Source organism: Centruroides sculpturatus, unplaced genomic scaffold, assembly GCF_000671375.1.
Source record: "Centruroides sculpturatus isolate CEXI.00-Female unplaced genomic scaffold, Cexi_2.0 scaffold229, whole genome shotgun sequence".
Classification (NCBI taxonomy): domain Eukaryota; kingdom Metazoa; phylum Arthropoda; class Arachnida; order Scorpiones; family Buthidae; genus Centruroides; species Centruroides sculpturatus.
Window position 1 is genome coordinate 5287 of NW_019384527.1, and position 18032 is coordinate 23318.

Sequence of the window (18032 nt, forward strand, 5' to 3'; positions counted from 1 at the left end):
AGATTATCTTACGAATATGTTTTTGGATAATGTACTGTACGAATAATAGATTTAAAAGTAAACATTTTCTAATAAAATTTCTTAATTAAATTTTAATGAATTAATAAATAAATTATGACCACAGACTGAAATAAACTTAATAAATAGAATATTAACATCTCAACTTATATATATTTAATATTAAAATAAAAAATTATATTCTTATTGATAAGACTGTAAAATATTTAATATTTTTCCAGAAAATTGTTTTCTAAAAATTATTTTATATTGATGCTTTAATTTTTAATAATGCCTTTACTCAAACGATTGGAAAAATTTAGTTTTATAGGCTATATCTTTACAAATAAAGGTTTACAATGGATATTCTAGAAATATTTTCTGGACTTTCAAAAATCAGCAAGAAGCTTTTTATTGACATAAATTGATTTCTAGATTTGCTATCAGAAGTTAGTTTCCAAGGTGAGAAAAACGATATTCTAGTAAAATGTTTTTCATAGTTTTGCTATCAGTTGTGAACTGTTGACAGTAGGAAATGACATAGAAATGGAAGGATTATTTATAATTCTTCAACAAATGATAGATTTGTATTTGATTTTTATAATAAAATATTGATTAAGTGTTTTAAATTTAAAATGATTTAGAAAATTTTTAATTTAAATTATATTTTTACATTAATATCAGAATTTATATGGTGCATAGGCTAGATCTTCACTGTGATTAATATGTTTACCACATTTTAGGAGGACAAGTAATTTACATAATCATAAGTTTTGGTATAAAGTATGTTTTTAAATTATGACAGTCATTTACATAACAATAACAACATTTTGAGTTAAAAAAATACTAGAGATGTTCTCAATCTTTTCTAATGTAAATTACTTACTTTCGCTTTTTTCCTTGCTACAATAATATATCATGTAGTTCTCCAACATCGCTTCGAGTGACTTTTACAAAGGATCACATGTTTGATATTGAGTACTCGTATTAAACATGTGGTCCTTTGACGACAGTACAAAAACATGTAATCTATATACTACATATATTTAATACAAAGTAAGGAATTTTGTAATCATTAATAAGACGATTTGATTAGAATTATGAAGTTATCATATATATATATATATTCCTTAGATCTCTCTTCTTTCTCTCTCTCTCTCTCTCATTGATATTACTATAATTTTTAGACTGAAATTCTACTTGAAATAACGTTTAAATTTGTATTACCGTAGATATCGTAATTAAGTACTCATGCTTTACTTAAAATTTTATCTAATATTCCAATAANTAAAAATTATATTTATTTATTATATTTTTATTAAATATTATTTTATAAGTTTCTACATCTAACTATTTCAAATGTAACAAGATAATTTCATAATGTATAAATTTGCTTCGAATTATTAATGTATTACGAGTATTAAAAATATATAAAGCATTTTATAATTTTTTAAAATATTAATTAACGAAATGATTCAATATAATTTGGAACAAAGTTATACTGTCAAACATCCAAATAACTATAGCAATATATTGCCAAACCACGAAAAGAAACCACAACAAAGATAAAAATCTGAACTTACATCACTGTCTGCATGAATCTTTGTTAACTACTTGTTCTTTCATTGTCTTATTTGACTGTACTTTCACTATAATTACACTACATTTATATTATTTACACTAATAAAGACAAATTTTTTGGTAACTTACATTATAAAATAATTTTATTAATTAATAATTAAACTTATTAATATTAACCAATGCTTCTTCGCGAGTTTCAGATTATTGATAAATTGCAGTCTCCTACTTCATTAATGCTCATGATGAATTTTTATAAGTGACAAATACATTTCTAAAAATTATTTAATTAATATAACATACCTATTATAATTACTTGTATTCTGATTAATTCTAACGAATTAAACAGATCATTATATAATTAGTAATATGACGTTATATTACGTTATAACGTCATGATTTGTTTTTTAAATAAATTAATAAAGGTTAAATAAATCTTTTATATTCAATTATATTACGGTATTCACGGGAATGTATAGCATTATATAGCTACAAGAAATGCTTATTAGAAACGGAACTATTCATTTTAATATATTCACCAAACGCTTGTTAATTATTATTTTATAGTTCAATGGGCATATTTTTATTCAGTTATAAACAAAGAATTAAATCAATAAATTGTTTAAAAATCTATATATAGCCTGTATTGTGTTACAATATAAAAGTTTTTTAGTTTATTATTTAATATTACTTTAAAAATAAAAATTATAATTTATAAGGTCTATCTCATTATCTAATATATTATTTTTAACGTTTAATAAGAGATAATATAATAATTATTTAATTATCTGTTCGTAATAAAAACTATATATTTTATTAGATACAGGTAACCCCCGTATAACTCGGCACTTATATAGCACGGATTCACTCTGACACGGTTCGAGAATTGGGTAAAATCCTCGTACAACATGAAATGTAATAAATTTTTACATACTTAAGTAGTAATAGTTCACAAAAATTATTATTTTCGTGAACTATTAGTACTTAAGTATGTAAATTTTCTTTTCTCGCCTTCTGTCGATACACATGGTCCTTCACGAAACTTGTTTCAATGTTACCAGATCTCGACGCTTCTGCTTCTGTTGTTGCCAGATGTTTTCCCTTATTCCATACTTGCTTTATTCTTCATAAGTGCTTCGCACCATATAAGGAAATTTATAAAGATCTTTTAACTAGAAACAAACAATCTAAAATTACATACTTTTTGCAAAAGGTAAAGCATGGATCTGAAGATAATGCAGAAAAATGCTTAGAGGATAAGAATAACTTGCCAAAAAGAAAACACTCTCGGTTAATAGTGCTTTTAGTGACGACGAAGAAAACATTGTTTAATTTATATTAATATGTGTCACTTAAGAAAATTTTAATAAAGATATTTATCTTAATTATGAAAATATAATAGCATGTTTTTTTTAATTTTTGGAACCTAACCCTCCTTTTCGTACTTTGTTTCGTTTAACATGGATTCGCATAACACGGCAATTTTTTGGAACGTAACTACCGTGTTATACGGGGGTTACCTGTATTATATAATTTGTCTTGTCAAACTGTTTCTCCAGTTTCTGATCTGAACACGAAGAACTAATGATTGCTAATTACCTTGATTTGCTTGTACTGTATTTCTCTCATGTACTGTACTTGATATGGAGTAATATAATTTTTCTCAGTATATTCAGATACATCATATTGAAATGTAATTTACTGTATTATAATATAAAACGTTTAAAACATTTTATTTATGTTTATCTGTTAATTGAACAAGTAGTTGCGTAAGTTAGACATTTATGCAATCATTTGGGGGTTCATTGAATGTGTATATAGTTGTACGGTACCTCCTTCCCCTAAGTTTTCCACCTCTAGTCTCAATTTTCATCTATCTGACTACGTACTCGAGATTAATGAATGTCGGACAGACTGACGAACGACATCGGGAATGTATAGTTCTGCAATTTAAAAAGTGAAGCCAAATAAGATCATTGTATTTATATCAATTATTTTTTTACTAGTGAGATCCTTTTCTTATTCGTAAAAATGTTTAGATGATTAACATTTATCAATATTTATTCGTTTAAAACAATTTAATAAGAAAGTTTTTTAGAATTAGTATCAAGAATACTCTCAGGACATTGACTGCATCAGGTAAATAAGCTAAAATGCATTTGCTATGGATTGCGACCGATCAATGAAGGGGGAAGCTTTGCTAGCAATTGTTTAAACCCTAAGGCCTCAACTCAACAGACCATTCTAGTTAGACTGAAAATGCTGTTCTTCAGAATAAATCACGTATAGTTATACTACAGAAATCTCTAGAAACTTTTAACCTTCAAGAAACAAAGAGAAGAGTAAATTTAATTTATTAACATTATATTTGTATAAATACTGAATTCTTTATAATATAGAATCGTGTTTACAATCGAAATAAAGTAAAATTTTCTATCGAATTTTAATTAAAAATGAGTTATTTGCAGTGTTTCAATATGAAATTTTCCTTTCTTGTCTTATTCATACAACTCTTACACCTAGAGATTCTTATAATTAATTGATAAATTTATCTACTATAAATTGCCAACAAACAAATTAAAGATTAAAAAATAAAAATTACATAATTATTTCTTCTTTAAAATATGACAAAAATAATTGATTTTTGCTTTAAAGAGTGGTATGTCTTTGTATACTTACGTGAAAATAAATGAAACCTTCAGAATACGTTATAAATAATTTGAAGCTATAAAAACAAATTCTGTCTTGTAATTCAATTTATAAAGAATTAAATATAGCTTCTTAAAAATTTTATATTTATGAGATTTTATTCAATCTTTTCCTGAATACGTGATAGTGATTACAGTTTACTATAAATAAAAGATTAAAGAAACGAATGGTTCGATAGCTTCAATCAAGAATAATGTATGAATCAAATGATATATCATCTGCAGTAACTTTCTCACGAAAAATATATTTTCTGTAAGTAGGCTACTTAAACTTGTATTATTTCCTTAATCCTTTATTTACTTCTATCGGTTTGTTTTCAAAAATTATTTGGGAAAAGAAATTTTTGAATTTCATGAGATATAATGTAATAAAAATATAAATTTATCTAGAAATTTAATTAATATATTTTATGATAAAATTGTATTTTATTAAATTAGACAGAAAATAAAAATATAAAAAACAAGTTTATAACTTTCTTGCCTAAATTATGTTTCTGGAGTGATAAATAAAACAACAGTATTTTTTATAGAAAAAATAATTAAATTTTCCTTTTATAATTAAATTTACAATATTTTTTGGGCTGCAATTTGAAAAAAGTAAACACCTATAAATTCTCAATTCTCATTTGACTGTCTATCCTTCCTGAAAGTTCAGAACGATATTCGAAAGGTGAACGTCGGAAACAGAGATAGAAAGCTTTGAGGCAGTCCCCGATTGACGATATGCAGACTTTCGTTATAGAATGAGAAGTCACGTGATTTCAATTCAAAATTTCCCCAGAACAGAGTTACATAGATGACCAGCATGGCTCTGTTGTTATCAGGAAAAGTATGATATACAGGGGAAAACACTACTAACTTGAGGTGGAGAGCATATATTTTAAATTAAAAAATTAAAACTATGATTAAAAATTTTTGCTTGTTCAAAATTAATTTTCTTATATTCCAAGTTTACCTTCGTACTCAGTAAATATTTTTTATATGAAACTTTAATTATAATTTATATTTTTACTAAAATATAAATCATAATTTATAATATACTCGTTTAATACATTTACTCCACATTTTAAAAGTGTAGTGTTTATATATAAATTGCAAACCAAAGTATGTTATTGACACCCAGATAAATCGATATTGTCCCTCAGGTGTCACTAGCGACAGAATTGGGTACCCCTCTGTCTTTATTGGTTTATTCGTATTAAAGTTTGAAGTTGTGAAACAGATGAAACATTCCATCACGTTTGTCCTTTCATATCGAACAGCTGAGAACGACACATTACCACAAATATTGATTTTTCTACACCATTATTATAGTATTCTGCAGGAAGCTATCAAGTTTCTAAACAAATAAACGAAAATAAGCCTTCTTTAAGTTGTTTACTTTAACATATCTTATTTTTTCCCTCGTAAAATTTTGTTAAAATATAAATATTAAGTATAATGTCTATTGATGTACTGCGAGTGTATAAACTAAAGTAAATTTGATTCGTCCCGAATTAACATTTCAATTTTCTTCAAACTTTTTACATAAATTTCTTTGATCTTTACTAAAATTATCATTGAATAATTGATGATAAAAATTGTCATTCTTAATAGTAAAATTAGCATTTTTTAAATTATATTATTAAAGATGCTGATATTGTGGAACACTGCAATTTTAATACAGAATTAGACCTAAAAATAATATAAATCTACAAACTTTTTCACTTCAGTAAATTTGAATTTATTCTACTCTATTTATTGTAAATATTTACTATAAATGCTACTAATTATTTGTATTTTTAAATAAATACTGTAGTAACTATACAGTTTCTTTCTTACCACGTATAATACAAGTATTAATTAGCAAATTCAATTGAATGTAAAGCAATTTTTAAATAACTCATTAGAAAATATACACAAAACTTCCAATTATCCGTGGGTGGATTATCGGTATTGTGGATTATCCGTGCATCGTCAAAATATTAGAATTTCTGTAAAATGAAAAAGAAATGAATTGAAGTAAATCATTAGTCTTAGAATATTATTTTTTAGGGTAATGTTGGCCTTGTAATCTGAATAGCTTTAGTCTTATAGTTTTGGGGATGTTTTGGATTATCCGTGTTTTCCGGTTTTCCGTGCACATCCCTGCACTAATTAACACGGACAATCAAGGGTTCTGTGTTGCTGAATAGTTTCTGTAGCAGATGAGAAGAGAAAGTTTAAATTCACATAAAAAATTAAATTATTACTTATAAAATTAAAAAATCGTAATAATATAAGGAAACAAGTACATGAAAGGAATTTAAAAATTATTATGTAGAAATTTTTTGTAGTCTGCTCATTAAATAAACTTTTAATATGAATTTTCTCTCCGTGTTCTCTTGATTTATCTTATTTATTTATAAAACGTAAATGTAAAGAGTAAAATAACTTTTATTTTACCTGCAAAACAATTAATTATACAGTTCTTTGTGCTCTAGTAATTTTTAAAAATAAATTCTTTACGTAGAAAATAAAAGAATTTCACAGCATTTTCATTGCATTTTTAACTTTTGTTTAATTATAATTAATTGAATTATGAATAATATTTAATTAGATAACAGAAAGCAAGAAAAGAGTGTGGACTGCGAACGATATTGAAATTACATTATGCTTATATAATTACACAATGTCCAAAGTAATGATACTCATAAACAATCCAAATATTACTCTGGAGATGGCAATGGCTGAAAAATGGAGTTGGTTATTAAGAGAAAATGCCTTTTGTTGTATCAGAGTTACCTCCCCCCTTTTCCAGAAATAAATTAGAACAAAGGAAAACGGAAGTCGATAATTTAGAATTTTGATTTTAATACTCAACATTTAAGTGGATTTTGAACGTTTTTAAGATATAATTAAATATAATTAATTAATGTTAAGATTCAACTTCCATTATTTTTATTAATCAAATATATAGTCAATACGGATAGCCTGTATAATAATCTATAAATGAAATTGCATGAATTATAATTAACTAGAATATTATTATTTTTTAATCATATATTCTTGGATTACCTTGTAGATTTTCCTTACATTGAAAGATTTTTGCATATATAAAAAAAGGCTACTGGGCAGTCCATTAATTACGTTTACAGTTTTTGGGCCACTCTTAATCTCCCCTCACCCCGTTGATTCAGTGATGTGCTATTGCAAATCCCCTCTCTTTTAACTACATATAGATGAGTTTATGGATGATCCTGACATTGAATTAGTTTTTTCTGATAATTTATTCCAAATACTAGTATCTACCTACTAGTAATAGTATAGTAGATAGGCTTATACCGCTATTAAAATCCACACAGACAATTCCTCTACTATCTACTTCCTCCCTCTCTCCTCATCGTGTACAAATTTTCGCACTCCCTGTCGCCCTTTTAAGCAGTATACGTAAGGTGTTTCACATATCATGTGAACAGCAGATTTATAATCAAAATGTAAAACAAAAATTCTTATGTTTATTGTAATTAATTCAAACCGTTAATTTCTTCTTAAATGCGAATATACAAAATTTGTATCAATAATTAAATGATCGACTATCGTTTTTCATTAACAAAAATAGTATTTATCGAATGTCAATAATTATAAAGAACTATGCTTATCTTACATCCAAAAATATATAATTTAGAACTTTTAATGAGATGAATTGGTTATAATCGTGTGTTTGATCTCGTCAGTAGTTATCACTGATGATCGAATTTCGTGACAGTTTCTGAATAACCTTTCCTACGTTGACAATTACTTTGTTAATCTTCTTTGCTAAATTCTAATAGATTGATTACACAGCGATAATTATATAGCTTGTTTAATAAGGGTTGATTGTAAGAAATCCAATTAATAGGAAATAATTAAGAGTTTCTCATTACAGCAATTATGTTTTTCTTACTTTAACGGCATTGGCATTCTCTTATTTAAAAAATACAACACTTGTATAATAATCTTATTTAGCATTTGATCGACATTTAATCTGAAAGAATGCGAAATTTACTAATCAGAATCAAATACTTTCTTCTTTAAGAATTTTCGATTATTAAGGAATATATAATTTGTTTTTTTCCTTATTAAGGACAAAGTTCAACGTACTGTTCATCACAAAATATTGAAGAGTGTAATTCGTGTTGTAAATACGTATGTTTGGATATTGTACATTTAATCCCACAAGGTGGGATTAAATGTATAATATCCAAAGTTTCTTCAGTAAATCCCACCAGTAAATACCAATTTGTTCAGTAAATTATTGCAAAAAGAATTGTGAAATTTTACTGTATCTTATGTGAATGTTAATTAATTGATAACTGCACTAAACGATGTTGCAACTATCGTATCCTCTCTCCTTACGTCATAGAAGCGCGATACAATATCAACTGCAAAGTTGCAAAGTATGACAAATAAGTAATTTCTTCTTTTATTACATTCCAACATATCAAACAGATTCCAAAACAATGAAAAATGACTCCAGAAATAAAAGAAAAACACTAAAAACTTCTAACATTTATAGATTTCTTTTATTTTATGTACTAACAATGACTGCAAGCTAATTATAATAATAAAAAATTCAAAATGAATTTTTTCTCCTGTTTCTGATGTCATTTCTCTTTTCATTCGCTTCCTTTTGAAAGCGTGTTCCACTGACTTGCTTGACATTCTGAACTGCAATAAATATTAAAATTACTTGTTCTGTTATCCTTTATAACTTTACAATTGATTTTGTTACATTATTTCCATTAGGGGCTGGTATAACTTTACTTTTATCAACGTAAGAGAAGTAGTTGCACCACTGTTGCATTACCGTTTCACACGGTACTAACTTAGTATATTAGTAAACTGCACGATAATAATAGATTATTGAGGAAACGAGCAGCTTCACTACTGGTTTCCTCAGTAATCTTCTGGCACAGATTTCTCATCATTCTATATATTTATCACAATACATCGGAAGTATTTAAAAGCTCATTTATGTTATAACAGGGTTGTAATTATGTCAACCTTGTAATTTCTGACCAAACTGAAACACAATTAATAAAACTTAAATTTATATATTTATTTAATGTATTACTAATTTTATAAAAGAGAAGTTATTTTATATATATTATAATTATTTCACAACACGCAAACATAGCATTATTACAATTATTTATTGATAATTTTATACAAATGTGATTGATAAATAAATGAGATTTATTGGAAAGACACTTAACTGTTGACTCATCTATACATCATCAAGTCATCGATAATGCAATTACACCAAACTTCACGGTCACAGAAGCGTATATTATAAGCTTCTTCTATCATTTATTGAATTATTAAATATATAGTCTATATATATTTTTAAATATTTGATAATAAGCTAAAACTAAAGATAAAAACTAAAGCTCCACTCCACACTTGGCAATGGTTTTTTTTATAAGAATTTAAAAAAATTTTTGTTTGATCAAACTAACGATTAACTTTTATTCTTCATACTTGAAATCTTACAGATTTAATTAAAACTTGATTTATAAAAGTGGACAACTTTAATAAAAACTAATTACTTCATGATGCTTAGATAGCTGTCTAATTCATTTGTCAATATATATTAATATTTTAAAAACTTATTATTGTAACTTTAAAAATATTACTTATATAAATTATTTACTTTTAGTATTTGAATTTAATTTAAATATTTTGCATATTTATCAAAAAGTTTTATTAACTCTATTTTTTAAAAATTTTATTTTGTGAATTCTTTTAGATGCATAAAAAATAATTTTAAAATCTAAAAGAAGTATAAACAAAGAAAGAGAAAGAGAGAGAGAGAGAGAGAGAGTGTGTGTGTGTGTGTGTAATATTTTCGAATATAAAGTACTTTAACTACTTTAAAAATTTCATAAATAATTGTCACTAAGTGTTGGTTGTTCTAAAGAAATAAAACACTTGTGAAAACTTCCACAAATTATAATCCTAAATTAACTTTACACCCTAAATCATGAGATAGTTAAATGCAATACTGTGTTCTATAATCTACTTGTGACAATACCCGAAATATGAAAATACATCAATAAATTTGTATTTATTTAAATATTTGTCCATAAGCTTCTTGAATATTTTCTGCGGACGTCCATGAAAATGATATAAATGTAACTTTCATATTCGCAATAATCTATACTTAATTTAACTAATAATTGTTTAGTTTCAGGAAACTAGCCAAGTTTCTCCGTAACGATCGCAACATTCCAACTCTTTTGTCGTAACTCCGTGGAAGTGACATGATACTAATCGTAAAACTCTGCTAAAGAATATTTCTTGTCACTGAAACAACTGATCGTGTTTCAATCTCTTTTAACTAAAAATGGTAGATAAATTCAAACTTAATTGCTTATTTAATTAATAATTTTTTGCTTAAATATTCTTCAAAAATTTTCTTAGTAAAATAACTAAAGTAATCATAAATAAGTTAAACGAGTGAGTCATGCCGATCATCTAACTTCATTCTGGAGAAAATTTTTGAATTGAAATAGCGTGACTTCCGGTCTAGACAGTAAGTTCGTATGTACTTAATCGGAGCATAAGCTTTCCATATCCGGTGTCGATTTTCATTTATCTGACTCTGTTCTCGAGATTAACGAACGACAGGCAGACAGTTAAACGGACGATAAAGGGAGCGTATAGGTCTGCAATTTGAAAATTCTAACCCCAAAACTTTTACTGCAAGATTTTATAAATTATAAAAAAAGTTTAATAAAATCATTTTAAAAATGTAGACAAAAATCAATGTTTTAATTTAATAAAATGTAGCCGAGTCATCTCTAATTTATATAAGATAAAACTTAAAGAACTAAAATAGTATTCATTAAAGAAATATCACCTTAATGATTACCATTCAGCATTTATTATGAGATAAACTTTAAAAAATTATTAGAATCTTATCTAATAATAACGCTTACTGTATTACATTAGAATAAAAAATATCATTAAATTAATTAAATATTCAATGATTTATTTAAAACGAAATGTATATATTCTTGTAATTTATAAACAAATGTTTATTCTTCATCCTCCCTGTAAGCATTAAGAAGGCCTTTTTGTTGCCAGGTCCATAAGGAAATGCGGGGTGGTAACGAATGGGACTCTACTCTATGAGTATTTTTTTAAATATAATTATAAATTTTAATTTAAAACATTCTATTATATCCATAGTATAAAAATAAGTTATTTTATGAATGTAAAAGTATAGATCTCATATATACTGATTTAATGAATAAATTCGTTTTTATTTGTACATTTTACAAAATAACAATAGCCAAAAGTACAATAAAAATTTAATACAATACACTTTTCAGCTGATATTACAGATGAGTCCGAACATAAGATATATTTTGTTATATGAGAGAGGAATCTATTTGATCAAAGTCGACTGTAAAAAAAGTTTGGATATGGTCATATTTTCGAGTTTTTCTTCAGTTTATATTGACAAGAAGCATCTCAACTATCTATAACAACTCATATCTATTCGTATTTACGGCATTTTAACGATTTCTCTTCCAGAAATTTCAACAGAATTTATATATTTCTAACATTATTTGTTCTATTCATCATTCGCAACCTATTCCTTTCCATATATTTGGGCTGAAATTTTCAAATTTCAGACGTATGAACTTTCACTGGCATCGCTTTGTCTGTCTGTCCTTCTTTAGTTTCGAGAACACAGTTAAATAGATACAATTTTAGAACAGGTATGGATTTAGGGACAGGAGACACCGATTAACTATATAAGCTATATATGAACTTCCGGTTTGCATTATTTCACTTAATTNTAAATTTACAATATTTTTTGGGCTGCAATTTGAAAAAAGTAAACACCTATAAATTCTCAATTCTCATTTGACTGTCTATCCTTCCTGAAAGTTCAGAACGATATTCGAAAGGTGAACGTCGGAAACAGAGATAGAAAGCTTTGAGGCAGTCCCCGATTGACGATATGCAGACTTTCGTTATAGAATGAGAAGTCACGTGATTTCAATTCAAAATTTCCCCAGAACAGAGTTACATAGATGACCAGCATGGCTCTGTTGTTATCAGGAAAAGTATGATATACAGGGGAAAACACTACTAACTTGAGGTGGAGAGCATATATTTTAAATTAAAAAATTAAAACTATGATTAAAAATTTTTGCTTGTTCAAAATTAATTTTCTTATATTCCAAGTTTACCTTCGTACTCAGTAAATATTTTTTATATGAAACTTTAATTATAATTTATATTTTTACTAAAATATAAATCATAATTTATAATATACTCGTTTAATACATTTACTCCACATTTTAAAAGTGTAGTGTTTATATATAAATTGCAAACCAAAGTATGTTATTGACACCCAGATAAATCGATATTGTCCCTCAGGTGTCACTAGCGACAGAATTGGGTACCCCTCTGTCTTTATTGGTTTATTCGTATTAAAGTTTGAAGTTGTGAAACAGATGAAACATTCCATCACGTTTGTCCTTTCATATCGAACAGCTGAGAACGACACATTACCACAAATATTGATTTTTCTACACCATTATTATAGTATTCTGCAGGAAGCTATCAAGTTTCTAAACAAATAAACGAAAATAAGCCTTCTTTAAGTTGTTTACTTTAACATATTTTATTTTTTCCCTCGTAAAATTTTGTTAAAATATAAATATTAAGTATAATGTCTATTGATGTACTGCGAGTGTATAAACTAAAGTAAATTTGATTCGTCCCGAATTAACATTTCAATTTTCTTCAAACTTTTTACATAAATTTCTTTGATCTTTACTAAAATTATCATTGAATAATTGATGATAAAAATTGTCATTCTTAATAGTAAAATTAGCATTTTTTAAATTATATTATTAAAGATGCTGATATTGTGGAACACTGCAATTTTAATACAGAATTAGACCTAAAAATAATATAAATCTACAAACTTTTTCACTTCAGTAAATTTGAATTTATTCTACTCTATTTATTGTAAATATTTACTATAAATGCTACTAATTATTTGTATTTTTAAATAAATACTGTAGTAACTATACAGTTTCTTTCTTACCACGTATAATACAAGTATTAATTAGCAAATTCAATTGAATGTAAAGCAATTTTTAAATAACTCATTAGAAAATATACACAAAACTTCCAATTATCCGTGGGTGGATTATCGGTATTGTGGATTATCCGTGCATCGTCAAAATATTAGAATTTCTGTAAAATGAAAAAGAAATGAATTGAAGTAAATCATTAGTCTTAGAATATTATTTTTTAGGGTAATGTTGGCCTTGTAATCTGAATAGCTTTAGTCTTATAGTTTTGGGGATGTTTTGGATTATCCGTGTTTTCCGGTTTTCCGTGCACATCCCTGCACTAATTAACACGGACAATCAAGGGTTCTGTGTTGCTGAATAGTTTCTGTAGCAGATGAGAAGAGAAAGTTTAAATTCACATAAAAAATTAAATTATTACTTATAAAATTAAAAAATCGTAATAATATAAGGAAACAAGTACATGAAAGGAATTTAAAAATTATTATGTAGAAATTTTTTGTAGTCTGCTCATTAAATAAACTTTTAATATGAATTTTCTCTCCGTGTTCTCTTGATTTATCTTATTTATTTATAAAACGTAAATGTAAAGAGTAAAATAACTTTTATTTTACCTGCAAAACAATTAATTATACAGTTCTTTGTGCTCTAGTAATTTTTAAAAATAAATTCTTTACGTAGAAAATAAAAGAATTTCACAGCATTTTCATTGCATTTTTAACTTTTGTTTAATTATAATTAATTGAATTATGAATAATATTTAATTAGATAACAGAAAGCAAGAAAAGAGTGTGGACTGCGAACGATATTGAAATTACATTATGCTTATATAATTACACAATGTCCAAAGTAATGATACTCATAAACAATCCAAATATTACTCTGGAGATGGCAATGGCTGAAAAATGGAGTTGGTTATTAAGAGAAAATGCCTTTTGTTGTATCAGAATTACCTCCCCCCTTTTCCAGAAATAAATTAGAACAAAGGAAAACGGAAGTCGATAATTTAGAATTTTGATTTTAATACTCAACATTTAAGTGGATTTTGAACGTTTTTAAGATATAATTAAATATAATTAATTAATGTTAAGATTCAACTTCCATTATTTTTATTAATCAAATATATAGTCAATACGGATAGCCTGTATAATAATCTATAAATGAAATTGCATGAATTATAATTAACTAGAATATTATTATTTTTTAATCATATATTCTTGGATTACCTTGTAGATTTTCCTTACATTGAAAGGTTTTTGCATATATAAAAAAAGGCTACTGGGCAGTCCATTAATTACGTTTACAGTTTTTGGGCCACTCTTAATCTCCCCTCACCCCGTTGATTCAGTGATGTGCTATTGCAAATCCCCTCTCTTTTAACTACATATAGATGAGTTTATGGATGATCCTGACATTGAATTAGTTTTTTCTGATAATTTATTCCAAATACTAGTATCTACCTACTAGTAATAGTATAGTAGATAGGCTTATACCGCTATTAAAATCCACACAGACAATTCCTCTACTATCTACTTCCTCCCTCTCTCCTCATCGTGTACAAATTTTCGCACTCCCTGTCGCCCTTTTAAGCAGTATACGTAAGGTGTTTCACATATCATGTGAACAGCAGATTTATAATCAAAATGTAAAACAAAAATTCTTATGTTTATTGTAATTAATTCAAACCGTTAATTTCTTCTTAAATGCGAATATACAAAATTTGTATCAATAATTAAATGATCGACTATCATTTTTCATTAACAAAAATAGTATTTATTGAATGTCAATAATTATAAAGAACTATGCTTATCTTACATCCAAAAATATATAATTTAGAACTTTTAATGAGATGAATTGGTTATAATCGTGTGTTTGATCTCGTCAGTAGTTATCACTGATGATCGAATTTCGTGACAGTTTCTGAATAACCTTTCCTACGTTGACAATTACTTTGTTAATCTTCTTTGCTAAATTCTAATAGATTGATTACACAGCGATAATTATATAGCTTGTTTAATAAGGGTTGATTGTAAGAAATCCAATTAATAGGAAATAATTAAGAGTTTCTCATTACAGCAATTATGTTTTTCTTACTTTAACGGCATTGGCATTCTCTTATTTAAAAAATACAACACTTGTATAATAATCTTATTTAGCATTTGATCGACATTTAATCTGAAAGAATGCGAAATTTACTAATCAGAATCAAATACTTTCTTCTTTAAGAATTTTCGATTATTAAGGAATATATAATTTGTTTTTTTCCTTATTAAGGACAAAGTTCAACGTACTGTTCATCACAAAATATTGAAGAGTGTAATTCGTGTTGTAAATACGTATGTTTGGATATTGTACATTTAATCCCACAAGGTGGGATTAAATGTATAATATCCAAAGTTTCTTCAGTAAATCCCACCAGTAAATACCAATTTGTTCAGTAAATTATTGCAAAAAGAATTGTGAAATTTTACTGTATCTTATGTGAATGTTAATTAATTGATAACTGCACTAAACGATGTTGCAACTATCGTATCCTCTCTCCTTACGTCATAGAAGCGCGATACAATATCAACTGCAAAGTTGCAAAGTATGACAAATAAGTAATTTCTTCTTTTATTACATTCCAACATATCAAACAGATTCCAAAACAATGAAAAATGACTCCAGAAATAAAAGAAAAACACTAAAAACTTCTAACATTTATAGATTTCTTTTATTTTATGTACTAACAATGACTGCAAGCTAATTATAATAATAAAAAATTCAAAATGAATTTTTTCTCCTGTTTCTGATGTCATTTCTCTTTTCATTCGCTTCCTTTTGAAAGCGTGTTCCACTGACTTGCTTGACATTCTAAACTGCAATAAATATTAAAATTACTTGTTCTGTTATCCTTTATAACTTTACAATTGATTTTGTTACATTATTTCCATTAGGGGCTGGTATAACTTTACTTTTATCAACGTAAGAGAGGTAGTTGCACCACTGTTGCATTACCGTTTCACACGGTACTAACTTAGTATATTAGTAAACTGCACGATAATAATAGATTATTGAGGAAACGAGCAGCTTCACTACTGGTTTCCTCAGTAATCTTCTGGCACAGATTTCTCATCATTCTATACATTTATCACAATACATCGGAAGTATTTAAAAGCTCATTTATGTTATAACAGGGTTGTAATTATGTCAACCTTGTAATTTCTGACCAAACTGAAACACAATTAATAAAACTTAAATTTATATATTTATTTAATGTATTACTAATTTTATAAAAGAGAAGTTATTTTATATATATTATAATTATTTCACAACACGCAAACATAGCATTATTACAATTATTTATTGATAATTTTATACAAATGTGATTGATAAATAAATGAGATTTATTGGAAAGACACTTAACTGTTGACTCATCTATACATCATCAAGTCATCGATAATGCAATTACACCAAACTTCACGGTCACAGAAGCGTATATTATAAGCTTCTTCTATCATTTATTGAATTATTAAATATATAGTCTATATATATTTTTAAATATTTGATAATAAGCTAAAACTAAAGATAAAAACTAAAGCTCCACTCCACACTTGGCAATGGTTTTTTTTATAAGAATTTAAAAAAATTTTTGTTTGATCAAACTAACGATTAACTTTTATTCTTCATACTTGAAATCTTACAGATTTAATTAAAACTTGATTTATAAAAGTGGACAACTTTAATAAAAACTAATTACTTCATGATGCTTAGATAGCTGTCTAATTCATTTGTCAATATATATTAATATTTTAAAAACTTATTATTGTAACTTTAAAAATATTACTTATATAAATTATTTACTTTTAGTATTTGAATTTAATTTAAATATTTTGCATATTTATCAAAAAGTTTTATTAACTCTATTTTTTAAAAATTTTATTTTGTGAATTCTTTTAGATGCATAAAAAATAATTTTAAAATCTAAAAGAAGTATAAACAAAGAAAGAGAAAGAGAGAGAGAGAGAGAGAGAGTGTGTGTGTGTGTGTGTAATATTTTCGAATATAAAGTACTTTAACTACTTTAAAAATTTCATAAATAATTGTCACTAAGTGTTGGTTGTTCTAAAGAAATAAAACACTTGTGAAAACTTCCACAAATTATAATCCTAAATTAACTTTACACCCTAAATCATGAGATAGTTAAATGCAATACTGTGTTCTATAATCTACTTGTGACAATACCCGAAATATGAAAATACATCAATAAATTTGTATTTATTTAAATATTTGTCCATAAGCTTCTTGAATATTTTCTGCGGACGTCCATGAAAATAATCTAAATGTAACTTTCATATTCGCAATAATCTATACTTAATTTAACTAATAATTGTTTAGTTTCAGGAAACTAGCCAAGTTTCTCCGTAACGATCGCAACATTCCAACTCTTTTGTCGTAACTCCGTGGAAGTGACATGATACTAATCGTAAAACTCTGCTAAAGAATGTTTCTTGTCACTGAAACAACTGATCGTGTTTCAATCTCTTTTAACTAAAAATGGTAGATAAATTCAAACTTAATTGCTTATTTAATTAATAATTTTTTGCTTAAATATTCTTCAAAAATTTTCTTAGTAAAATAACTAAAGTAATCATAAATAAGTTAAACGAGTGAGTCATGCCGATCATCTAACTTCATTCTGGAGAAA